Genomic DNA, 23,118 nt, shown 5'->3' with positions numbered 1-23,118 from the left:
ATGTTATTACACAATTATACATAGAGTTTTACCCTCTGAAGAAGATAAGCCTCAGGCTAGGGTAAAAATAGATATATTTGAGGAAGTAATTTCTTCAAAAATGAATGTAAATAAAGCAAGTTGTGTGCAGGGAGTGAGGATACTTCTCTGCAATTCCAGCACAAAAAAGGATGGTGAGAAAGGATTTCAAGTGAGAGGCCAGCCTAAGCTATACAGTGAGTTCCAGACCACACTACAGACCATACAAAAAAACTGAGAAAATTTGTCTCCAAATAAAATGCATCATTCAAATATTTCAGAAATATTTTGGGGGCTGAAGGAAAACAATACCAGATGGAAAAAATGGATCCTGACAATAGAATGGAAAGTATTGGGAATGAAAAACACTTAGGTAAATATAAAAGACAATCCTATTTCTATTTTCTAAGATAAATGACCGGATGAAGGAAAAACCATATGTGGACTTTGTAGGACATACTGATACAAAGTATGTGACAATGATACAGAATGTAAGACTGGTAAATGGAAGTATAATAATGAAATGTAATAAATTAAGGATGTAAATTGGAATCCATAGAGAAATCACTCCCAACTTTTATGGAATCAGAGATTAAAAGCCACTTAAAGGTAAAATAGAATATTATCTTTATGTACTTAATAGGATAGAGGAAAGGAGAGAAATAAATAGAAAATGTAAATAAAAACAAAAATAAAGATAGTAAATATGAACCTAAACATATAGGTAATTTCATTAAATGAGAATGGAATACAGGTTCAGTAGTAGTCTGAAATTGTCAGACTGGGAACAAAAACAAGGCCTATTGTAGATAGTTTATGAGAAACTCTTTAAATTGAATGAGGTCAACACTTAAAGAATACATAAAGATATATCACTGAAACATCAATCATGATAACATGAGAAGGGGCTATTAACATTAAAAGTAGAATCAAAAAGTTTTATTTGTGTTAGAGACATTTCATAATAATGCAGGCATTTTGCAAGAAAAATTCAATTCTAAATGTTTATGGATTTGGTAGTAAAAGTGTGATTTTGATGGGGCTGGGGATATAGCCTAGTGGCAAGAGTGCCTGCCTCGGATACACGAGGCCCTAGGTTTGATTCCCCAGCACCACATATACAGAAAACGGCCAGAAGCGGCGCTGTGGCTCAAGTGGCAGAGTGCTAGCCTTGAGCGGGAAGAAACCAGGGACAGTGCTCAGGCCCTGAGTCCAAGGCCCAGGACTGGCCAAAAAAAAAAAAAAAAGTGTGATTTTGAATCAATGGGCATAAAGTGAACAATAGACAAATAAATGACTGAAGCCTACAGTTAGAAATGTCAACAGATCAGAAGATAAGAGAAAGTCCATATGTAGACTTACCTGGCTGTTACCCATAGCTACATAGGTGTAACTCTAAAACATTTTGTTGGGTAAAAGAAGGCAGACATAAAATATAATTCCAATCATTTGACATTCTAAAATAAATAGAATCTGTGGAGAAATAAATCAGAAAAGTAGTTACCTAGCTTGAGGTCTGTGTATGTCTCTAAAATGATTAATAGAAGGAGGCCAGGATTTTTCGAGAAAAAATAGTATTCTATATCTAGAGATAGGTAGACACATTTGTCAAAATTCATAGAATACTTCAGATCTGTGCATATAAATTATACTTCAAAATTTTTAAAAAACAAAACCTTTATTACATGCTGAACTATAATTCAAATGCAAAAGCAAGCCATGCTTTCAGTAAATAAGACTTTCCCTCAAGACTCACTAATGCATTCCAGAAGTTAAAAATACCATTGTAATTTTGGAAGCAGGGAAAATTAAATAAAAACTCCCCCAGAAATTTCTAAACAATTTCTAAAAGACTAATGATGACATGAAACGTACAACACTAGTACTCATTAAAAATTCACTTTAAAGAGATAAATAGCAGTTAAAAACCTCTGATACACAGACACAAAAAATCAGTTAGAAAAGCACTTATCAGAAGTTACAAAACACATAGTTTATGTTTGTGTAATGGCTTAAAATTACTAATCTTTACAGGAAAATAAATAGAGAAAGAAAGGAGTTTCAGGTTGAAAATGGAGTGATTACAGTTGTAGAAGAAATCATTTTTGGAACTCTTGGTTTGGGCAATATTTCAGACTAGATATTCTTCATAAGTATATTTTTAAATAAATATCTGAACTAGCAAGAAGACAAAACAAAATCTGGGGCTGAGAAACCAATGAAAACATTGACTTAAAGAGTCCAAACGCTGAAGACAGAGGCCCTTCCAATGCTATATATGCTCATGTCTATCTAGCGTCCTAGAAAGCTGTGTATCCCAACGCCATGTGCATTCTGTCCCTTTGGATGTCTGTAATTGCACATTTTGATTCATTACATGTGGACTATGGTTTGAGGTTCTCTACATGTAGCTGTCATTAACTATATGTCCTTGAGGCATGAAAGTTAATATAAGAGTAGTGCTTTTTTTCAATGAGTCCCATATCATTAGCTGTCAATCAATATACACAGATAATAATAACTATTAACAAATGAAAGTCAGATAGATGCCTGGCAATATACTAATGGGCTTCCATCTTTATAATATTCTTGGTTAAAGTTCCATTTTAGAAATGAGAATCCTGGGATTTAAAGTAGTTGCAGTGAAAATTAGGTTTCTGTCAAAAATATTTACTTGCTACAACCATTTCTACCAATGATGCTTTCTGCTTAGAGAACTGTGGAGTTCCTTTGCTTATAATATCTTCCTCTTAGGCTGCAGAAGCAAAGCAGGACAGACAGGACTTAAAGATCCTCAGGACTGCTCAAGCCTGATGTAAGGGAATACATAGAGAGAACTGAAACAGGGAGGAAACTTGAGCAAAGAATTCAGAGTGGGTGGCATGTTTGAGAGGAAGGACAAGAGCAAAATCCTTGAGAAAAGTTTGGATTACCACAAAAGAAATCTGTTCATCCTCAGACTATTCTTAGTGCAGTCCCAAAATCTTCGGAGATTTTTTAGGCTTGCTACCTTGAGTTCCACTCCTGATTTAAATATCTAAGGCCTATGGTTTTCAGTTTGGTTAACACTTCTGATGAGCTCTCTCTGTTATATGCATACATTACCAATGAACAGCATAGGAGACCTTTGTATGTGTATCATTGGATTCCTATCCCGAAGATTTCATCAGGGAAAGGTCACTCTTTTTTTTTTTTTTTTTTGGCCAGTCCTGGGGCTTGGACTCAGGGCCTGAGCACTGTCCCTGGCTTCTTCTTGCTCAAGGCTAGCACTCTGCCACTTGAGCCACAACGCCACTTCTGGCCATTTTCTATATATGTGGTGCTGGGGAATCAAACCCAGGGCCTCATGTATACGAGGCAAGCACTCTTGCCACTAGGCCATATCCCCAGCCCGGAAAGATCACTCTTGATTCCTATCTACACAATCCATGCCAGGAAGCCTAATCTTACCTCCAAGGCATTCATTCCCCATGACTTACTTCCAGGCATTCCTTTTAACACAACTATAAACCAAAGCAAGAATTAACAGCAATTGGACATTGAGAGAATTGCTTGAAATATTTAACCTGGCTTAGAAATAATCTTAAATCATTCCTGTCTAAGAAATTAATATGTGAACATAGAAGCAACAGGCACTAAGTCAGTTCAACCCCAAATACTGTGGTTTGCACAGCCAATTTGGCTAACCCTTCTTCATTATAAAACATTTTTTTCTTCCATACCCTCTAATCACTATCCTAGGGAATGAACAAGTAAAAAGGGCCCCACCTTGCTATTTTGTCCAGCTTTTAGTGGGTTATTTTCCTGCTTTATTTTTGTTGCGCCTGTATTCCTCAATCTGGTCTCTTCTAAATCTTTCTTGCTTTATTTGGGAGAAGGCTTCCTCCAGCACTTGGCTCTGTTAAATTGCTTCATTCTCTGGTTTGTGAATCTAAAGCCACAGCTCAGTCTTCTTGCTGATGGGGGATATTATTTGGATAAATTACATCTGCCTGGGACTGACTGGAGTTTGTGTGCTTGATACTTGTCTGGATTTGATGGAGGTTTTAAGTACTTTTAGTACCGTTTTCTGTGCCCTGGTTGGTAACTAGGGAGGCTCCTATGAGTTCTTGTTTAATAAATGTTCTCACTAAGAGTTTTAAACATGGGCATTTGATTCCTGAAAGCGTTCATTTATATTTTTCTCTTTGTCTCTGTCTTTCTGTCTCTTCTTGGTCTCTCTTGGACTCTTTGTCTCTCTCTTCATTTTACAGAGCCAACTGCTTGTAGTCTAACACTTCCCTTAGATGTCGAATAAAAGGCTAAAAATTATATAGTAGGATATTTTCAAGCCTTTACAATTGGATTCCATATTAAAGCCCTTCCAAAGTTTTTGTCTTTTCCCATCCAAAAGACAGAAAAATCCTTCCATAATCCAATATAAAAAACATGGAAGTGTGTGTGACCAGGCACTGTGGCTCATACCTGTAATCCCAGCTACCAAGGAGGCAGAGATTAAGAGGACCTCTGGCTGAGTATTTTTCTTTTCCATTTTCTTTTCTCTCTTTCCTCTCATTTCCTCCCCCACCATCTGTCTATCTCCTCGACTCCCTTCCCTTCCTTGGCCGGTAGAGCATCTCCTACAGTACATCCACATTTGTGGTACGCAGTAGGATCCTGGCAGTGCCACCAGATAGAGCACCAGGCGAACTGGCGCCGGCATCTTTGCCTCTGTAGAAGTTCTGGAGCTTTATAGCCTCGGGGCACTTCCCAGGGACTTGAGGGGCCAGAGCGATTTCTGTCTCTTCACTGGAATAATGAAACCTGTGTGGGAGGATGACACAACTGAAACCCAAGGCCAATTGCGCCATTGGGCTGAAGAAGGGCCCACCTTCGTGCTGCTGGGAGAAACTCAGCCAAGCCACGCAGGGGAGCAGCTCCTCGCTGGGGAGTAGATCCGGGGGTTGGGAGGGGGCTCTGTCTGTTTTCAGGGGGACATTATTTCCATACAGAGTTAAGACTGTCAGGAACTCAGCAATCAACAACCACATCTGGGACATGCTTCACGGTGTGCTTACACCCACCCCATCACAAAGCTCACACAAAGCTCACACTGACAGCATGGGGGACGATTCAAGCTTTAGAAATAGATCAAGCACCTTATGGAAACACACGGCCTTCTCAATGGACCCCTTTCTGTATGCTTGCGTTTGCTGGAAATGGATGGGAGGCTCCACGGGGCCTTGTGTCCGCTCTCTGCAGGGCCTGTGCCTGAGCCATGACTTTTCCTTCTGTTACTCCTTCCAGGCAGGTGTATCCTGCTAAGTGCTCTCCAGCATCTTGGACTTCATAAAGTGCAAAACCAGAAAATGTGGAGGAAGGGAGAAGGAGAGGGAGGGGGAAGGAGGAAAGGGAGAAAGAGAGAGAGAGAGAGAGAGAGAGAGAGAGAGAGAGAGAGAGAGAGAGAGAGAACCGCCTGTCCTCTTGCTGTGTGGTGCAGATGTGTAGGGCTTCCTTAACGACTGCTCTGGGACAGTGCTAAGGACGTGGTGACTGTGTGTCAGTCAGTTAGTAGCTTACCAGAGCATGCTTGTCCAGGGGCAGCCTCTGCCTCCGACCTGGATAGCCACACCCCTTCCAGCTAGGAGGTGAGGTTATTGGGATGGTTTGTGCTTTCCCTCTCCCTCAAGCCCATCACTATGGAAAGGAGTTAGTAATAGAATGACTTCCCAGGATATAGCCTTTTCTCCCCCCTAATTTCCCCTCCTGTGAGACTAATTCTTAAGCCTTGCTGCTCTTCAAATTGTGGAATGTTAGTTCGTACTGTTGTGGATTACAGGGCTCAGCTCAGCTTCCATCACGTAAACTAGAGCAGACTCCAGTTTGACTATGAACTAGAGTACAAGGAGCATCCAAAGTGCAGGATTTGGAGCCCAGGATGGTGACTGAAACCAGTTTTCCATATGAGCAGGGCCTGAATGTCAAGCCGTTTTCTCTGGGTTCTTGCCTGTCACTCACTGAGGAAGGAAATTGCCCAAAGCTTATTGCCAGGCTCACATGGAACTCTTAGTGAGCAATGTAGTTACTAGTAAGAACTCCACTTGCTGGCTCAGAAGGGAATTAGTAGTTACATTCCTGGTTAGCAGCTAAGCTAATCTGGGTTCTTAAAATGAATAGGCATAAAGGGACTTAGATTATGTATTGAGGGGTCTAGATATGATGAATTCCCTGGCACCTGATGACTAATGGGTTAAGAACAAAATGTCCAAAAATGGCTTGAGGACAGGGCCAGTAGAAAGCTGGCAAGAAGATGCCATCCAATCATTACTGGAGTCCCAAGGGGCTGAAAAATTGGTCTTAGTGGTGCTTGAGACTAATGGAGAAACAACCTCAGGGAATACATGATAGGTGTTAGAGAGTAAGCTATCCATCAATGTGACCCACTTGGATGCACTTCCTTTCCTTTCCTTTCTGTTTTTGTTTTTGTTTGTTTGTTTTTTCCAGTGCTAGGAAATGAACTCAGGGTGCTGTGATTGCTATACAAGGGCTTTACCGTTTAAGCCAATAACCTGGTCTTTTCTGTTTTTACTTCCCTCTGCCCGCCCCCCCCCCACCCCCCATAAGCTCTCATACTAACTTGGCCCTGGGCGGTTTTAAACCACAAAACCACAATCTTCCTACCTTTGCCTACCCAGTAGCTGGGATTACATACATGTACCACTACATGTGGCCAGACTTGTTTCTTTTGATTAGTATCAATGTTTGTTTTTTAAAAAAACAAATGAGTGGCTGGGGATATGGCCTAGTGGCAAGAGAGCTTGCCTCGTATACATGAGGCCCTAGGTTCGATTCCCCAGCACCACATATACAGAAAACGGCCATAAATGGCACTGTGGCTCAAGTGGCAGAGTGCTAGCCTTGAGCAAAAAGGAAGCCAGGGACAGTGCTCAGGCCCTGAGTCCAAGGCCCAGGACTGGCCAAAAAACAAACAAACAAAAACCAAATGAACAAACATGAATATCACATGGCTGTTCCTCATTTCTTTTCAGTCTCAGAGGGGTAATTTCATGGAAAAACTGGAATGGGATTTGAAATATTCCTTTTTCAAAAGGTGTTGATACTGGTATTAGAAATAGGAAATTCAAAGGGAATACCAAAATTGAGAGACAAAGGGTAAAATAAGAGAAACAACAACAAAAGCAATACTTGCAAAACTGTTTGGTGTAAGTGAACTGAACACCGCAGGGGGGGAAAGGGGGAGAGGAGAGGGGGGTATGAGGGACAAGGTAACAAACAGTACAAGAAAAGTATCCAGGGGCTGGGGATATGGCCTAGTGGCAAGAGAGCTTGCCTCGTATACAAGAGGCCCTGGGTTCGATTCCCCAGCACCACATATATAGAAAACGGCCAGAAGTGGCGCTGTGGCTCAAGTGGCAGAGTGCTAGCCTTGAGCAAAAAGGAAGCCAGGGACAGTGCTCAGGTCCTGAGTCCAAGGCCCAGGACTGGCCAAAAAAAAAAAAAAAAGTATCCAATGCCTAACATATGAAACTGTAACCTCTCTATACATCAGTTTTATAATAAAAACTTAAAAAAAAAAAAGGTGTTGATCAATTTTTTAAAGGGGGTATCAAAGCCAGCCCAGGAGGAAAAGTCTGTGCAACTCTCACCTCCAATTAATGACCAAAAAGCTGCAAGTGGAGCTGAAGCTTAGGTGGCAGAGCACTAGCCTTGAGCAAAAATAGCTCAGGGACAGTGTCCAGGTTTTGAGTTGAAGTCCCAAGGCTAGTGCATGCACACACACACACACACACACACACACACACACACACCCTTTTATGAGTCATTCAAATGATGTTGCATGAGAGGAAGTATGGTAGGAACTTCACAGGAACAATTTCTGTGTTCAAGGAATGTAAATGAAGGGTAAGAAGAAATGAAGTATGACAACTATATAAATTTCCTACTTAATCAGATGTTCCCTTTTTGCTTGATACATTCATTATACCAGGCTTGTGCTGAAGTTTACATAGGCACAATAAAGGCCTTAAAAATGAAAAAGTAAAAATAACTATGTCATTAAATTTGGTGAGTGTAAGAATAGTTTGGGAGGGGTGAAAACTTACCCTCATGCAGCCAATTTGGACTGATTCTAAATGTGGTTCCATTTCTAAGAGGCAGAGCTAAATCCTGTTTCCTTACCTCTCAAACACTATGACATTGTCTTGAAGGTAGCACCAAAAAAAGAAACATTAACACAACTATTGTTACTACTCTATAGGAAAACACATCCGCTGAGCCCCCAAATTAACCTCTTGGCACAGCATATTTATTTTGAATACTTATCACTAGAAAAACAGGGAGACATCATAGCAGAAGGAAGGAACCAGGAAAAGGATCACAATTTCATGAAAAAGCAGAATCATTCTGTCTCTAGAGAGCCTTTCAGAGCAAGAGAGAAGTATTAGTGCTCCTTTTTTAGAATTTTTTCTAGCTGGTGTTGAGAGAAATTAATGCATAGAAATTAATGCACATGTTTTTTATTAAAAGAGTAAAACTTTTCCCAAAGGTCACCGAAGGGAATTCCATATAGCTCACGATCCAAAATGAACATCATAGTCATCACTAAGTACAAGAGTGTTGAGGGGGTACAACCATATTCTTCGGTTGCAAGTACCAAGGAAAAGGGGAGCTGAAAATGACTGTGATCTGATCACATAAAATGCTTCTTCCTCAGGAGAAGGGAAGATCATTGTATCTCTAGAGTAGAAGGTAGACGAAAAATGGTAGAATGAAAGCTAGGAAGGTGAGGTTAGCAGATTGCTGCTAGGAGAAGATCCACAGTGGGGATATTGAAGAAGGGGTAACACATCAGACATGCCATGGAGATATACTGCTAAGGGAGATACAAAGGATTAGGAAGAAGGAGAAATGTAGGATGACCCCCAAAGTTGTGGATAAGGTGAGTGTTGATGGTAATGAAAGAGAAGGTAGACATGACTCTATCCTCTTACATCTATCCGATCCAGTTACTTCCCATCTTCTGCCTTAATTTTTTTTCAGCTTTTGAATATTTTTATTTTCTTTATGTAGTTGTACAAAGGAGTTGCCATTCACCAAAGCAATTTATGAATATAGTACATCTTGATCAATGTTACTACTTCCAACATTCTCATTCACCCCTCCCAACCCACCCCTTCCTTTACTTATCTGAATTTTAGGTTGAACTTTTTTTTTTTTTTTTTTTTGCCATTTAACAAAGCATTTTTCAGGGCCTGGGTGCTGTCCCTGAGCTCTTTTTTTTTCTCAAGGCTAGTACTCTACCACTTGGGCCACAGCCTCACTTCCAGCCTTTTCTGAGTTGTTTATTGAAAATGAGAGTCTCACAGGCTTTCCTGCCCAGGCTGGCTTCGAACCACATCATCCTCAGATCTCAATATCCTGAATAGCTAGGATTACAGGAGTGAGCCACAGGGTGCCTGGCACTTTTATGATGGGTTTCTTTCACTTGATATGCTGATCTCCAGGTCTCCTTGTATTATAGCATGTTTTGGTATTTCCTTCCTTTAAATGAGCTGAACAATTTTGTTGTATAGATATACCATGTTATATTTATACACTCTTTCTAAGTTTTGGCTACATGATTAATGCTACTATCAGTATATGTTATCATTAACTTTATTTGATAGAGTTTGCATAATCACCTATCTAATATCATTTTATCAATCTATTTTTAAAGTACTGTGAGTACATCCATTTACCTATCAAATAGCATACTTTGCATAAGCTTGCATAATTACCTATCTGATAATCATTCATTTTATCAATCTATTTTTAAAGTATTGTGAGTACATCCATTTACCTATCAAATAGCATACTTTAAGTTAAACATTCTGCATATAATTAAGTACAGTTAATAACTGTTTAACTTTTTACTTTATAAACCTTTGCATGATATAAAAATGCGTATTTGCCCAGTTATAAGACACATGCATGGTAGTAAGTCCATCAGTCTCCTATCAATATTTGAATAGCTGTCCCTCTAGAAAGTTCTTTTATGTCTTTCTGCTGCGTACTCTCTATTCTCAGAGACAATTATTTTGATGTTTTCCACCATGAATGTGTTTCCCACTGCATATCTGGGTTATAAAAGGGAAATTTTGTCACAATGGAGTTATGAGCCACATGACTCATTTGTTTTGGATGTGCTTGTTGATTTCCTCAAACTTCCTCATTATCTTATATGTGATATTTTCTACTTGGCATGATTCGGTGAGGTGATTTTTTTTCTCTCCTGCCATCTTTTTATTTTCCCCTCAGTTTATTTTAAGCTTTCTATTCTCATCTTGATTTGTAAGGCATTTATTTTGCCCTATGAAATTAAATGTATATCTTTCTATTAAGATCTAAGTTTAATTAGTAAGCATATCCTCTAATTGGACAAGAATATTTGTGAAAAAAAACCTCTTCTAAGGGGTAACATTGACCAAGAAGCATTATACTCATAAACATTTATGGAATTGTAACTTTATGGAATTTTACTTCTTGGTAAAAATCATATAGTAATAGTAATAGTAATAATAGTCTTTTCTCCTTTCACTCAGCCTATCTGTATCTTTTGTTTTATTTACATGGAAACTTCACTTTAGCTAACCACATATCAGATGTCTCATGTTCAGACTTTACAGTAGGTTGTAGAAATTTCTTTAGTTGTCATTGTTTCTTGAACTGCACACTGTGTTTAAGAAATAATTCTTTTCATGCTATTGTATATGTTCAAGAAATTCTTACCACATTTTTTGAGTTTTGTATGCTAAATACACTTATTTTATATTCAATTTCATAATTTAACTCTTACTGGAATTCAAGGATTAAAATAATTTTCTCTTCAAACATTAAAGATAATTTTTATCTCATAGTCTCTGGTGTTTCTTATTAGAAGATTGATATCACTGAAAAATCATTTAAATCCCTATGATTTATGTCTTTTAGTAATTTCTTTCAGTTCTGGGGAGTGGGAATCAAAAGAAAGAGAAGTTTGGGGGAGGGAGAAAATTATATTTTTTTTCACATTTTCAAATACAGATAAGATTTTACTAACCATTTACACACACACACACACACACACTCCTTTTGGATAGGAACTATAACTTAGTGTTTCTAGTTATAGCTTATAAGAATGCAAGTAAAAGTAATAAGTGTTTTAAGTATAACTAAGTGGGCTGTTCATTCTTTATCTTGGGAAATCAGGCCATTTAAAAGGTCAATGATCTAATGTCAATGTCAAAAATATATCTGCAGTGCTTAAGAACTCTGTCTGACACATATGCTCCTATTTTGTCCTCACAACAGTCATGCAAGGCAGAAATTCTGACCACTCTCTTGTGGGTGAGTAAACTGAGACTCAGAAGGGATTTGAACAACAGTCTTTTCTGGAGAGCAGTGGATAGACATTAGTCTTAGATGATACATAAATGTATAATTTGCTATGGAAAGCTGCATACATGCATTCTAGTCCTTAACCACTGATCTGGAGTGAATAGTTGCTGCTTGTTTTAAAAGTTAAAAAAGACAATTAGGACTGAATTTTTATTGCTTAAAATTTCCAAAAATTCTATGCTTCTCTTAGAATTTAGTCTCATCTCTTTTTTGAAAAGAAAAAGAAAAATAGAAAGGAAGTAACAAGAAAGGAAAGGAAAAAGGAGAAAAATGGAAAAAGAAAGTCAAGTATCTAAGTAGGTTGCTTGTCAAGGAACTAGACATAGATATGGGAATGAGGGAAAGTGATGGGTGTGCAGAAGATGTGAGTATTTGTGGAAACATCACAATAAAATCTGTTGTTGTATAGAGTAAAAATGAGTTTGAATTTGGGAGTGTGGAGGGAAAGAAATAGCACTTCTACAGGGCAGACCAAAAACTGAAATGGAATAAAGTTTGAAGCTGAGAGAGCATAGGGGACGGTTGTAATGATTTAGACAGCCAAGGATACACGCATACAAAACTTCAGATGTAGAATTATAAACAAGGCTCTAGAAGATGCCTAATCAGTTTTACTTAAATGCACTTCTTGACCAAACATGTGATGATCTTAACTATGTTGGTGGCAGTGGGCATGAAGGGAAATGAATGGGTGAAGAAATTTGCAAGTCCTGGTACCTGGATATTCAAGATGGAAAAAGGGAAATATCCAGGGTGATACTTAGTTTTCTGGATTAAGCAGTCACTTGGGTAAATGTAGGATCTGTTCCCTGAGACATGAAACCAAGGAAGAGGGAGAGATTTTGATGACAATTTGAAGTGAACTTTTGCACTAAAGCCAGATGGAAGTGGCTGTAAAATATTCAAGGGCGATGCTCAAGATAAATGAAATTATTCTCCTTTTGATGTGGCTCAATTAATTTTGGAATCTTTTATGTATAACATTCTAAGGAAAAGTGTAATGAAAAGTGGTTCTAAACATAGATTCATCATGTAAATTTACACCCACATAATAAATATTTAAATGATAAAACAGTTAAAAAGCCAGCCTTTTCAAATTTGAGAATAAGAATCAAAGAGAAATTAAAAGATGAAAATGAGTCAAGTCATACAAGGCAAGTTTAGATTATTGTTCTTAGTTTTTAGAACATACCTACATCCTGTACTTTACAATTAAATATCTTCAAATGCTTTTTTGTTGTTGAATGGAAATGTTTTTACTTTTAAATTTCCTGTGGAAAATGGTTTTTTTTTAATTGATGTACTAACCAGCAGTATCCTTAACCACCAGTCCTGGTGTCAAGGGAAAATATTACAAAAAGGAGTATGAATACATTTAAGTTCAATTGAGTTATCTTCATAATTCTCCCACTTAATCAGATAGTGTTTGACTGTTTGAGAAATGGCTAACAAATATATTGGAGCCATTTTTAGCCTTAACACTTTATCAAAAGTTGAGGGACTTTGTATTCCTCAATGGAGTATACAATAGGTGGGTAAGGACAGGAGGGAAAAATTGGGAGAGAGTAAGGGAACAGGAGTACATTTAAAAAAGAAATACACTCTTTATCTGATTTATTTAACTATAACCTCTCTGTACATCTCCTTTACAATAACACTAAAATGCATTATAAAGAAGTTGAAGGACTTGTAAAGAAGTTGAACTAGCATAATCATCCTTTTTGTATATTGTTTTTCTTTACATATGTTTAAAATGTCAACATTTATTTGTGTTCTTCCAATATGAAGGCTACTCTAATCATACTGGAGATGGGCTCCGTCCAAGGATCCATTTTACCCAATAAATTACTAAGTTACAAATTGCCTAACACTTTTCAGTCTGTGTTTGTTTAGTCTATTTTTCCACTAATTAGTTCAGCAAAAATAGAAAACCCAGTAAGTGATTATAACATGCTTACAGTAGAGACAGAAAAGTAAACAAAATAAATGCCTTCATTTTAGCATTTTGTATCTCTGTGGAAAGAGAGAAGGGCTGCTAGCTGTAACAATTTGCCTGTAGCTTTTTGGCTAAAATATATGTCAGATACATAAATGGTTTTTAATAAAAGTCTACTCATATACCATGTAAACTGTATTCAAATTTTCTTTTGCTCTTTGTCTGACATTCAAATTTAACTGAAATTCTTGTATGATATACAACAGCAAGTGGCATAACATTGCTGAATCCAGAGAATGATAGGAATACGAAGTTCCCTATTCATTAAGAGTTTTAGGGTATCCAAACATTTCAGGAGAGATGTCTCATTTCTGCAAGTGGCAAAGGTCAGTAATCTATAAAATGATTTGACAAGTCCTTGAGGACTATATCTTGTCTTGCCCCTTGCTGTTCCTCTTCTCTATGCTCTCTGATTCCTGTCCACAATGAAGTGAAATCGCGCCTCCTCCACAGGTTCTCACCCCCATGATGCTCTGCTTAAGCACCTGGAGCCAAGAAACCATGGACGGAACCCTCTGAAACCATAAGCCAAACACAAGTAATTCCTCCTTTTAAATTTCTGACTTTAACTGGAAGATGGTTTCTGTCAGGTGTCTGGTCATGGGTGATGAAAAAGGAACCGCAACACGCACTTACAACTAAAACATGCAGGGAAATTCTACAGCCATAAGGAGGTCATTTTACAAGAACAGTGAATCCAGTTCATGGTCAAATAGGAAGCAATTTTTAAGGATCACGTCTATTACAATGTCTCTTTAGTCATGTCTCATGGGGCAACCATGGAGAACTCATGCATCTTACTATTTGAAGAACAATATAAGAACTGTTTGGTGTAAATGAACTGAACAACTCTTGGGGGGAAAGGAAAAGGGGGAGGGAGAGGGGGAATGAGGGAGGAGGTAACAAATAGTAAAAGAAATGTATCCAATGCCTAATATATGAAACTGTAACTAACCTCTCTGTACATCAGTTTGAAAGTAAAGAAAAAAAAACAACAACAAAATAAGAGATCATGGTAGACATCCAATTTCCCCAGTGCTTCATGGCACTGTTCAAGATGCCCAGTCCTATCTCTTTATTGGGGAATTGACACAGCTTAAACCCACTGGAGACCGATGTGATAGATACAACCCACCAGAATTTCAGGGCAATGGATGTTCGCAGAACCTCCCTAGTTCTTACAGGGGCTTTATCTAATCAAGGCTGTGCATAACGGCCAACCAGAGATTCCTTCAAACTAGCCTTGCTTAAGTTTGACCATATCTCTATTTGGTTCTACTTAATCACAAGTCTGAGATAATAATCCTTCCTTTCTGGAGACGGCAGCAAGCACCCTGGCCAGGCCAAAGTTCATCTAGAAGCCTTGCCCAACCAGGAATTCCAGTCACCAGCCCCAGTTCATCATGGTGCCCAGTCAGCAGCCATTAACTGCAACCCTAGCAAAACTTCAAAAGCATTTTCCACAGGAAATGAAAAATTACCCCAACTATGCAAAGCGATTTTTGACCAAGAACAAATGTGTAGTCATTGTACTTCCTGATTTTAAAATACATTGCAAATGTGTAATAATCAAAATGCATAACACAGACAAAATACAGACATGTGCACTACTGGGACATAATAAAGTGCTCAGAAGTAAATCCGTGCTATTATGATGAATATACTTTTGACAACAATGCCAAGAACTCACAGGAAGAAAAGGATAGTTTTAATAAATGGTGTTGAAAACATTGGGTATTGACATCCAAAGGAAGAAGCTGGGTCCTTAACTTTCAAAATACACAAAATTCAACCCCAAATAGAAGAAAGATTTGTATGTAAGGTGTAAAACAATGAACATTCCTAAAGGAAATATAGGGAAATTTTTCATAACATTGATCTTGGCAGTTATTTCTTAGATGATATATCAAAAGCATAGGAACACAAACAAAAAATAGACATATAGTAAAGTAATAAACATAATAAATTTACAGAGCTTTTACACAGTGAAGGGAATAATCCACAAAGTGAGAGGGAAAATGTTCAAACTATGTATTTGACAAGGAATTGCAATAAATAATACATAACAAGTACCTGAAACTCAACAGTAAAAATCTTTTGGAAACAAGCAAATGACTTGAAGGGATCTTTCTCTAAAGAAGACAGACAATTGACCATCAGATGTATGAAATGACACTTAACACTGCTAGGTCATCAGGTAAATGCATTGAAACCACAATGATTTTCTCACAAGTGTTAATGGATGAAGAAAGGGTAACAAATGTTACTGAGGTAGTGAGAAATTAGGACATTGTGCACTGTTGGTGGAAATCTAAAATAGTGTAGCTGCTTTGAAACATTAAAAATAGAGAATCTGACCTGATGGAGAGATGAGTATGATCATTGTTTAATACCTGCCCAGGGAAAAGGTTAGTGACCCTCTATCTCACACAATAAGCTAGAGGTGATGGTATATGGCTATGAACCAATTTATGTAGGAATCAAGGTAGAAAGATTGTGATCTAGACTAGACCAGGGAAAAATACAAAACCCTAAAAAAATTAAAGTTTGAAAGAACTGGAGATGTGGCTCAAATGGTAAGAGCTCCTATCTAACAAACATGGAGACTTTAAGTTCAAACCTAAGTACCATTACACACACACAAAAAAAAATTGGTATGGTTTGGTAAGTAATTATGCATCCGTCTGGGTTTTCTAAGTATTACAAATGTGTGAAAATAGTGTAACATGTCATTAGGGAAAAGTGAGGCAGAGTATATACACTATTATCTTTTTAGTTTATGTATAAATCTACAACTGTTCTAAAAATAAAATCTCTTTTAAACATAAATAAACTTGCAAAAGTGAAAACAGCAGTACTGTGTGTGGCTGTCATCAGACCAACCCTTTATGTAGCTAAATAATATTTCAATGTTGTTTTTATAATCATTCTGTAGAGTATACATTTTTAAAATTTAATTTTATTGTCAAGGTGAAGTATAGAGGGGTTATGGTTACATGGTGAAGTATAGAGAAGTTACAGAGTTACACACATAAGATAGTGAGTACATTTATTATCATACTTGTTACCCCCTCCCTCATTTTTCTTCCACATTCCCTCCTCCCCAACGCCCTCCCAATTTCCAACACATTGTCTTGTGAGTATCACTGTTGCATTGGTTCACCTTTTATCCTTTGTCTCTCCATTTTGATGTTCTCCTTCCCTTGCCTAATTCAGATAAACTTATATGCAATAATATATGCTTTTTTAAAGTAATTGCTACTTTAAATTCTATCTGGTAGGGGATAGGTATTTAGCTCAGTGGAAGAGCAAAGGCTCCGAGTTCGGTCCTCAGCTATTAAACAAATAGTATCTGGTAATATCTTATATTGAATTAAATGGCTTTAATACTTCTAGTTCTGCAAGCAAATTTAAGCTTGCCTCCAGGATGAGGAAAAGAAGCCTGGTAGAAGAAACAGTGAATGATCTAAATCCAGAGAATATAGTTAGATGAAGACCAGGAATGGCTCACAAGAGTGGGGAGACCTTCTGAGAAAGGAGAAAAGAAAGAGGATTGAAGAAAAGTAAAGAGCAACACAACATTAATGTAAGCCTGAAAGCTTCTGCTATTGGGTTTCTCAGATCTTAAACCACCCTCATGTTCACTCCTCTGTGAGAATAATGAGGCTAGAAGAAACTACCACTGCTTGCCAATGATAGTTCTAGAAGGTGCCAACATTAGATCTGAAGCTCTAAGTTTGTCATACCTGGAAGTTTGCATCTTTGGCAGCATTAAGAGACATCACTTGAGACTGGGAGGCACAGTTCTCTGGGTGAGCACTATCTAAACTAGTCATGGGACTGTCCTTTTCACAAGTGGATCCCCACCTCAATCTCAGACAACAGCTCATAAACTATCCAAACCTGCTTCCAGAAATAACTGGAAGAGCTTCTGAGAAGAAGTGAGGTGGGAGGAATAGTGAATTCCTCGGTTAGGCATGAAGAGATGACCAATGAAGGGAAAATTGAATTATAGATGTAAATCTTACCTTTATTTTAGTCATGGGTTCATGGGATCAGAAGAAAGATGGACAATGAAAATTTCAGCAAGTTTTTTGTTTTGTTTTAGTTTTAGGTTTTTTTTTTTTTGCCAGTCCTGGGGCTTGGACTCAGCCTGAGCACTGTCCCTGGCTTCTTTTTGCTCAAGGCTAGCAATCTACCTCTTGATCCACAGTGCCACTTCTGGCCTTTGCTGTTTATATGGTACTGAGGAATTGAACCCAGGGCTTCAAGCATGCTAGGCAAGCACTCTACCACTAACCCATATTCCCAGCCCCTCAGCAAGTTATTTTTATCTGTTTATTACTAGAACAGAAATCACCTTTAGTGACTTCAGAAATGATTATTCATAATTTTAGTAATTTAGACCTGAAATTAAAAAATGGAATGCACAGATAGCAACACTCAGATCTGAGCACACTTAGTCTCTAAGAAGAGATACATGCTTGGCTGGGAGGCTGGGGGCATAGGCACTCTGAATGAGGGATATGTATACTATTGATGTGTGAGACAGTGCCAATATGTTCCATGCATAGCCCTATGCAATGCTTCCCCAGGTATGACAATTGCAATGCTTACACACTCCTCCTGGTGTCATCATCTCGTCACAGAATGCTCTGAATAGCAAGTTCACGTAGATAAAGTTCTCAGTTCTCCTAAGCTCTGGTGTCTGGAGCTTTTGATCGGTGCTACTTCACATGAAATGACAAGCATGGAACCGTGTGCATCAATTTTGCATTCTATGAACTGGACTTATACTTTAATTCTATTTTTGGTTGGTAGTCCAAGTCCTTCTAAAGACATACCCTTTGCATATCCATCACTCTCCAGAGTGCATCTGTATTGAGGTTCACAGATACAACACTGAACCTAGATAGCTTTCCTAAGATATCTAATAGAAATTTTAAGCTCGATGCACATAAGCCAAAACTTCATTTCCTTCCTGTTCTAAGACTGTTTCTGCTTTGTTTCCTATGTAAATGACAGCATTCACTTATGTCAAAAAGGAGGCAACTACAGCTTCCCTCTGACTCTTTCTGTACCTTCAGTTCAGCAGCTTGTCTTTTCTAAAAAGTAGCTTTCTATGTGCTATTCCCCATCTCATCCAGCTAACCCCCTCTTCCAGACCACTCTGACTTCTTCCTGCCGTGTAGCAGCTCCTAGCAATCTTCCTTCCCTAACTGGCTACCATAGACGTATTACTAAGCAGCCAGAAAAGGCTTATGTATGACACGCCCCTATTTTAAAATCTTCCCAGTAATATTTTTGGAAAATGATAAATAACTACTTCCTCAGATTCCATATCTCATCAGAGATTTTTTTGTGCTTATTGTTGTTCTGGTACTGGAAATTGAGCTCAGGACCTTGAGTTCACTCAGCTTTTTCTGCTCATAGCAGGCACTGTGGTGCCATGTCACCACTTCTGGTTTTTTTTTTTATACTTTATTTAAAATTTACAAAATGATACAGTTACACAATCCAATACCATTAGACAATATTTAACATTTACATGCCAATTAGCTCATAGTTCCTTCATCACCATCATTTTAGTCTATGTAGTCAAAGTCTTCTGTAATTCCAAAAGTTTTGTCAACTTTACTTTCTTCAAACCCAAATTTATTTTGGCTCAAGATTTTATTGCAAATATATTATCAGCCCATCTGTTAGCAGCTTCTTTGACTAATTTATTGGCTTGACGTATTTCTTCTACAACTTGTGGGTCACATTCTTTGTACTTTTCTACTTCTGCCTTATACTGTTCTCTTTGGTTCTGGAGTGAAGAAAGCTCTTTGAGTAGCATAGTTGGCTCTTCCATATCTTGTCGGCCAATTTTAGCTTTCTCAATGCTCTTCTGCAGGTGTACCTGCTTTTGGCTTCCCTCAGACAGCTGAGATTCTAGAACCTCCAACTTACTCCTTCTTGCATGAAGTTCCAATCCTCTCACAGTCAACCATCCCATCATCAACTAAACTTTGAAGGACTTCTTTTACAGACATAGCAGTAATGCCTTTCTCTTGGGGAGCAATCTTCTCCAAGTCTTTTAATTGAAACACATCTTTTGTCTCAAAAAATAGTTCCATCATACGAGTTCTCTTTTCTTCTGCACTCAGTCCTTTTTTCTTTGACTAGAACACCTCTCCTCTGGCCTACTCGGCATTGCACAAAGTCTCTCAAGTTTAGCTGAAACACTATCTTGCCAGAATTTCTTGAGCTGAGCTCACAGGTTGTACATGTGTTTCTAGGACACGCTTTCATCAAGTCATTGAGTCTATAGGTTTGTTGTTGTTTCATGCTTCATTATCAGAAACGTGAAAAGAGTTAATAGCATAATAAATCATATGATGAGGTGGATTCATAAGAGAATTCGGCACAAGGACAAAGGTTCCCAGCTGAAGATGGCAGGGTTCTCGGTTGTCAGGCACGTTACTCCAGCTGCTCATGTTGTGAGCGGCGGGCTTCCCAGCGGCTGGGCGGGCACGTGGGGCCACCGGCGGGGGAGGCCCGCGCGCCGATTTTCTTTCTTTCTTTCTTTCTTTCTTTCTTTCTTTCTTTCTTTCTTTTTTTTTTTTTTTTTTTTACTAGTAAACTGGATATATGAGTCTTATGGATTTATCTTCCTGGGTTAGCTTCGAATTTGATCCTCAGATCTCAGCTTTCTGAGTAACTAATATTGTAGGTGTGAGCCATCTGTGCCTAGTTGGATAAGCTTTATTTGTAAATGCTTAGATTGGCAGGTGTTGCCTGGTAGTGATTATAGCCTTAAAGCCCTTACTGATATCATTTACTTTCTATGTATTTACCTTCCTTCCTTTTAAAATCATGGTTCCAATTTTGAAGGAAGCAACTTAATGAGGGTTAGAAAATTATTCTTGTCAATTTCTGATCTGCCCTAAAAACAATTTTACCTCCTCCATAGCTGCTGTAGATTTAAGTTTAAAATTTAAAGAGAGCAAAAGACATTACCCTCTCCTTACCATTTCTAGTCTCTTCTGCTTTTCACCAAATCTACCCTGGGAGGAGGGCTTTACCTGATTAGTAAGTTCAACATGGAAATGGGACGTGGTTCTTCTTTCTAGTCTTCCTTTTCTTCCTCTTTCAAGAAAGATCTGATTTGTTTTATTCTTAGTTGGAGGATATTTCCCTTTCCAGGGGACTCACAGCTGAGCATCTATGCAGGTGAATGCATGGGTAAGTGGGTGGCTGAGCTTTCTACTTCAGGAACGTCTACACAAGGGTTTAGATCTATGTTGAAGATTGCTTTCTGTGGTTTTCTGGGGTCTTCTCTAGTCAGGACCTATTTCACATGCTTCTCTTCTTATGATGCCTACTACATACTTCTAATTTCTGTATTTTCATGATACCTATTACATACGTCTAATTTACGTTGTTGATGGTCATGATCATCTTTAACACATGACTAAGCTCAAGGGTACAATTACTGGGTATCTTTGTGTGTTAGCCATGGGGCTTGAACTCAGGGCCTATGCACTGTCCCTGAGCTTTTCTGCTCAAGTAGTGCTCTAGGTCCACATTCAGTTTTTCTGAAGGTTAGTTGAAAATAAGAGCCTCATGGACTTTTGCGCTTGGTCTGACTTTGAACTACAGCCCTCCGATGTCAGCTTTCTCAATAGCTAGGATTACAGGCATGAGCCATGGTTTTGTTTTTAATTACTTTTCTGTGATTTCATATACCAAGCCCTGGTAAAGAGTAGATACTCAAAAAAGATACATTGAAGAAATTTGTATTATTTCTCTCTAATCTTTTTCCCCTTCATCTTTCTCTCATTCTATTTCTTTTTTTCTTTATTGTCAAAGTGAAGTACAGAGTGGTTACAATTTCATATGTAAGGCAATGAGTACCTTTCTTATTACCTAAAATCTGTCTGAAGCAAGTATGTTTTAACTCAGTATCAGAACATTACTCCTTTCTCTTAATCCATGAGAGATGATGGGCACTTGGAAAGTGATTGGATCATTAGAACTCATCAATAGATTAATCAATTTATGTGTTTGTATTCTGATGGGCTGTTGGGGAGGTGACAGGAGCTGAAGAGGTGAGAATTAGTTGAAGGAAGTGGGACAATTAGAGTAGTGTGGCCTTGGGAAGTATATTTTATCCTCGGCATCTTTCTCTCTTTCTCCCTTCTTCCTAGAACCACAAAGGAAGCAGCTTTGTTCTCCAAGACTTTTCCCTTACTAAGTTCTGTTTTACCACCAGCCTAATTGGTACATGAAGTGACCCTGGGCAGACACCTCTGAAACTATGAACCCAAACAAATCTTTCTTCCTTTTAAGTTGCTTTCTCAGTTACTTTTGTCAAGTGACAGAAAGTTGACTAGCAGAACCAAAATCAACTTTCTGTTGGAGAATATATTTAAGGGGGTGAATTGGTTAAATAATACTTGGACTCATGAGCCTATATGACTGAAAAGTCCAGAACAACTAGCTTCTAGAGCCTCTTAGTGAAAAGCTTATATAATTCTATTATGAGGATCTGGTTTATTTTTTAATATCTTCTACTTTTATTCACTTGGGTCCACTTTCAGCTATGTTCTGTCCTTGTATTCCCTGAATGGTTGAATATATCCAAATCAGGAGAAAGGTGAAAATCCTGTCTCTGAAAGTTCAATGTCATATTCTCATTGATTTTGACATCACAGGTCTGAATTCTGTGTCTACTCTGAATCAGATTGTGACTAGTACAAATTGTGTTTGCTCAAATTTCTATTAGGATTTGGTCACAAGTATGCTCCCTAAAATGGATGTGAAATTAAAAAAAAAATTGCCGGTCATGGGGCTTGAACTCAAGTCCTGGCCACTGTCCCTGGCTTCGTTTTTGCTCAAGGATAGCACTCTACCACTTGAGCCACAACACCACTTTTGATTTTTTCTATATATGTGGTGCTGAGGAATCAAACTCAGGGCTTCATGTATACAAGGCAAACACTCTGCCTTATTGCCAGCCCCAAAATTAATTTCATGTTACACACAGAGACAGAAGTTTAGAGAAAAGGTGATCCTCCAAAACAAAATCCTCCAAAAACAAAAATCTGTGTCCCCAAAATGAGATCCCAATTCTTGGTGGCAGAATGAACAATGTCCTTAGTATAGTCTGATAGTCAACACAGTCTCCATCACACATTTGAAACTTACTCCAGGGCTTTGTAGAAGGAAGCATTCATCCCCAGCAATCTAAATAATGTTTGGAAAGACAGTGATAGACTGCCCATTAGCAAAGAACCATTCACATTAAGTATCCATTAAGAAGTAAACATTGTTTTCCATGTAAATCATATATAAAAATAAGTACATCAGCTATCAAGTATTGATCTGTGACTGTTACTCTACTGAAGAGAGGTAGTTCCTGGGTGAAAGCAATAGGACTTATTATTTAATTTGATAATTGCTAATATAGTTATCAATAGTATATTATATACTTCGAATTTGCTAGGAGAGTAGATCACCATATACACAAAATAGATAAGTAAGATGAGAATGTAATGTGTTAAGCAAGTTATGGTTTTCATTTTGCAATATACATTATATTAAAGCATAGCACCTTAATTATAAACTATTTATTTATTTAGTGTTGAGGATCAAACTCAGAGCCTGTACATACCAGGTACGCAGTAAAATACTGAGTTACAAAC

At 38.0% G+C, this 23,118-nt stretch overlaps 1 pseudogene; it reads right to left on the bottom strand.

The window, feature by feature from the left end:
• Nucleotides 1-19,014: 19,014 nt before the first annotated feature.
• Nucleotides 19,015-19,908, bottom strand: LOC125351078 (annotated as a pseudogene).
• Nucleotides 19,909-23,118: the final 3,210 nt, after the last annotated feature.

This window comes from Perognathus longimembris, chromosome 5, assembly GCF_023159225.1.
Source record: "Perognathus longimembris pacificus isolate PPM17 chromosome 5, ASM2315922v1, whole genome shotgun sequence".
Classification (NCBI taxonomy): Eukaryota; Metazoa; Chordata; class Mammalia; order Rodentia; family Heteromyidae; genus Perognathus; species Perognathus longimembris.
Note: the sequence above shows the minus strand (reverse complement) of the source record. Positions and strands in the feature narration are given on the sequence as shown.